This window comes from Aquila chrysaetos, chromosome 12 (assembly GCF_900496995.4).
Source record: "Aquila chrysaetos chrysaetos chromosome 12, bAquChr1.4, whole genome shotgun sequence".
Classification (NCBI taxonomy): Eukaryota; Metazoa; Chordata; class Aves; order Accipitriformes; family Accipitridae; genus Aquila; species Aquila chrysaetos.
This window is the reverse complement of record NC_044015.1, coordinates 24,233,884-24,238,675: the sequence shown is the minus strand read 5'-3', so window position 1 is coordinate 24,238,675 and position 4,792 is coordinate 24,233,884.

Below are 4,792 nucleotides of genomic sequence, written 5' to 3'. Positions count from 1 at the left end.
TTAAACCAAGGTCTTGTCAATTATGTGATTGCTATTAAAACAATCACTTTACTATGACACACTTGCACAGAATCTGGGCTGTGACAAAAGACCTCTATAATAGTGATAATTTCTAAAGGGTGTGTAACATTATTTGTAATCGTAAAAAAACGTTTCCTGGAACTCTGTAATTTCAGCAGCAAATCCTGTATATTTGCATGTCTTTTAAGGCCCAGACACGTTGATATTCTGTTTAATGTATTTTATGTTAACGTAACATTTGGATAAGGGTGCAAACACATTTGCCAGATAGTTCTGGTTCTTCACAGAAGGAAATTAGCTAAAACATCCCACCTCTGGCTCCAGTTTGAAAGGCTTTCTGATTAATGCAAGTTTTTATTAATGTTGGGATACTTGTCTGAAGTAGAAACTACAGTGTTCTCGTTGATTACATATAGCTATCTCAAATTAAGTATGGGACTAATAAAACATTGTTTTATAAAATTAATACCAAAACACAATGTGCATTACAGAAATGTTGGGTGGAAGGGGCCTCCTTGAGGTAATCTAGTTCAGTGGTCTCCAAACCTTTTTCGTCAACCACCCCATTATTAAAAAATTTTAAGCATGCATCCCAAGACGTGTATTTATTCATTTATAAATTATATACATGTTCTACTGTACTAATATATTATTTACATTATTTTAAAAATACACAAAAGGGGAAACTAAAAATATTTTAAATAGTGTTTATTTAATTTTGCTTAGTTATTTTTATTTTGTTTATTTTATTTTGTAAATTTAAAAAAAAATGTTTTGTATTAAATGTTTTCCACTTTGGAGGCCACTGATCTAGTTGAACCTACCCCTCAAAACTCACTCTCCCTGTGGAGACCTCTGGTCTGTCAAGTTCCTGGATCAAACTTGGAAGTGAAGGTAACACTGCCAGCGTTGTGGTGAGGGTCTGCCACAGACACCCAGCTAAGTAAACTAAGTGGACAAGACCTTCTACAAAATAACTGAATTTTCAGATAAAGGAAATAAATTTTATCTAAATTCATAAATGACAGCTAAAGTGTGCCTAAAAACGGTAGCCTGGTCTTTCAGGTAGCAGGCGGATGAGCTAGTGCTATCTCCAAAATACCTATTCTGCAGTAAAGTACTGCTCTGTATCTTCCACTTCTGCTATTGTTGGAATGGTAGTATTTCATTCAATAGCAGCAAGAGTGTATACTGACAAATGCTCAGATTGGGGTACTGCCCCTTGAAATGTCTAAGGAAGTCTTCTTACGTGAGCATGCTCAAGCGTATGCTGTTTGGGAGATTTGAAGTACTTGGCTAGGAAGGGGACTTAGGGTGAAAGGTGGGTTGTAATGTAAAGTGGTGCTGTTAGCATGTTGTATTTTACATCCACACCAAAAGCGATTTAGGCCTGCCTTCACTTATAGTTTATACATCATTAATTGCTATTTGCCCTGCAATCAAGTATTACAGTTCACATTCAGGACTCCCTACCTTGCCGTCATCTGGACATACTTTCTGATTGGGTTAATGCAAGCTCAAGATCTCTTGCTTTGGAAATAGGAGGTGACAGAGGGAAGGGCAAGAATTTATCCTCTGCATTTCATCCCTTCTATATGACTATATGGGCATTGCTAATGGTATGAACTGGTACTTTCACTCCTTCAAACGCTAATTCCAGCTTCCATGACTCTATATTGTCATGATGACTTAAAGTCACAATGTCAGCGCTGCTAATGCTAATCTGATAAACCCTTTATCCGCAACCCACAAGTCACTTAAAGAGGATAATCAGCTCCTACCTCCAGATGGAAGGCTGAGTTCAGAGGAAAGGGAGATGGCCTCCAAATGTAAGTGAGCAGCAAGCACTGTGTTTGCCCAAAGCTGTCACCACGCTGAAGAAATACCACTTGTGTAGGTACCCCCTGCAAACAACAAGCTGCTTAAACAGACTAAATATTGTTAGTTACCTAACAGTTAAAATGTGTACTAAGTTCTGTCATGCCATTAATTCACCTTGATCGTTTGTGAAAAGAGCTGCACTAATGTGTCATTTTTATACTTGTGTTTACACTAGTAGATTGTATCTACACATTAATGATGGGTAAGATAGTTAAAAGCTTTAAAAAGTTCCTCTGTCACTAATAAAAGGAGCATGTTAAATTTTTTATTATCAGCTATGAGTTGGTCAGGCTGGAGGCAGAGTCAGTGATGTGCAAAGTTGTCCTCTTTTGTCTCAGAGAAATGGGATTAGTTGAACTGACAAAAGATAAGCAGGCAGATGGCAAATTATGGAGGGCAAAGCACACTGTCAAAGCACTTAAGACAATATGCCCTGGGGTTGGTTTGGCTTGGCACCCATTAGAACAATAATTTAGAGCAGAAGATGAGAAAATCAAAATATAAGGAAGACAGAAAAATAACTGTTGGGGTTCTCAATTTTTCTTATTCATATGGGATATATAGAAGATTCTAAGCTTTTTTCCGCAAAATGTTGGAAAATGTGTGGAAGGTATTTGCCTTGTACAAACAGGTTTGCCACACGTACGTAGACAGTGTGGTCCTAGATTACAAAGAAAGCGCTCCTCAATAAAAGAGGAATTCTATCGCTTCCTTGGCAAACAAGACAGCTAAGGTAGCACAGCTGGAGGTGCCTAGAAATGCTGAGCGAGGGTGTGCAGCAAGGTGTGCAGCAATCTCATTGTGCAAAAGCTGCTCAGAACTGCTAGGTCCCCAGCACCATCTTTTTCCCAGCTCTGATACTGGATCCATATCTAATGTCTGAAGATAATATAGCTGAATTCCACAGGCAAAAGGTTTGTATAATGTAGAAGTTTGACATAGAACTACCTAGGTAGTTAGTGATGTATAAACTAAAGATAGACTTAGTTCCATTCTTGTGGGAAAATTAGCTCTACTGTTTGTACCAGAAATATGGTATAGCTTGGCCAAATACCTGCTTGTAATAAGACACATCATGGTTCCATCTTTAATCCTTCTTGTATTCTAGATGGCTACTAGAATTTTGTGAATGCTGTGTCTAACCTGGAGTTTTCATCAACCTTTCTTTAGAGGTAAGTGGAAGCTTGTGGTCAACTCCAGGATTTCCAACCTTGGTTTTCCAGGGTTTTTTAGGGGATGTTTTCTACCAATTCATTCTGATTACTGGTTTATTAAGGAATTTGATGACTACTGTGATATAAACAACAACACTGGTTGCCGTGCTCCTGCCAAACTTTCTAATTTATCTAACTGGGTCACTGGTTTACCGAGGTGCACTTTAGGGGGAAAATCCTGCTACAGCTAGTCTGCTATTGAGAAGCTGTGAAGGCTTCTTCCCTACAAAAAAATGTTATTAGTACCAAGTCTGATGCATAAAAAATTAGCTATATGCTAATCCTAGGGTTGGCGGTATGAGTAATCTGAGCATGAACGGAAGGCTCAGGCTTGGTAGGCATGATTCATATAATCCTACTGGAGTCTGCAGAGGTTAGTGTCTTAACTGAATCATCAGCTTCTGATGTTGTTCCTTCTCTTCTTGCCCAAGAGAAGGAAGGAGCCTTAAACAGCCTAGCAGCTTTTTCCCCAGCAGCCTGATAAAGCTCCTGACCTTAAGTTTGTAGGGCTCACATTCAAAGAGCAGGGGTTGAGAACAGCATGATTCAGCGTTGTCAGCTGATGTGCGTTGCAGATAGTTTGTTCGTGTTATTGATAAGAGGAAGCTAGGCAGCTTTTTACAGCAACTTGAAGATGTTATCTTCAGTAGTAAAAAATAAATTCAGAGAATGGTTTTGTATCTTATTTAAACTTTAAAATGCATGAAAATGCAGCAATGGGCAATTCTTTATAACATTCCTTTCTGCTGCTTAGGCTTTTTATTTGATTTTTAAGAAAGAAGAATTTTGAACTTGTTGAAACAGGCATTAATTCTGTCACTGCCTTCAGTGGGACTAGGATTCAACATCAGCGTCTATATTTGTAAGTCTGAATTTAGAACAAGTAGGAGAAAGCATTTGGTATGTTACAGACAAAAATTGTCTACAAGCTGTGTTCCATGCACAGTGAAAAATTATATATATTCCGTCCGCATACGTGCTTATCCAATTTGTTTTTTTAAAATAGCTCGTTAAATTACATATCTTAGAGCTAACAGATGCATGGTGTCTTTGTACCAGCTTCTACTTGCACTGCTGGACAGAGCAAAAAAAATTTCTTGGAAGGTAAGTTCTAATCCTCTGAATTCACCTGGACCAAGAAAAAATTTTAGTCTTCATCAAATTCCAAGTAAAATTTGGCAGCACCACCCCCGGCAGGCAGGCAGTTGCACATAGGCATATGTTATTAGCTGTGACTCTCACGCGGTCTCTACAAGTCTCGAACCTGTCTGTACCCTCTAGTCTGAGAAGCAAAGGGTTAGATCAAGGAGTAAAGGTGAGCAGGCTGTGCAGTGAGTTGGATCAGGACTTGTCAGGATTTGACATGCAAGCTCAATTCTAATTTTCTTGTAGTCGCCAACTACAATGTCTGCATTCCGTTATCTCCCAGAACTAATAAACTAATTTTTCATAACCTGCATTTTTATAACCTGTAAAATCAACTGCTTAAAATAGGTATGCTGCTTCTTACATTTTTGGATGACACGAACCATTCTGATTCGAAATTACCCTTTCCCACCCTGCATATCAGTAGGTCAATACCAGATACGTGCTGACTGGAGCCTCTCTTCTTACCCCAGCATCTGTGGCCTCATATATGACTGTGACTCCTTGGCTTGTCCACGTAGCAAGTTACA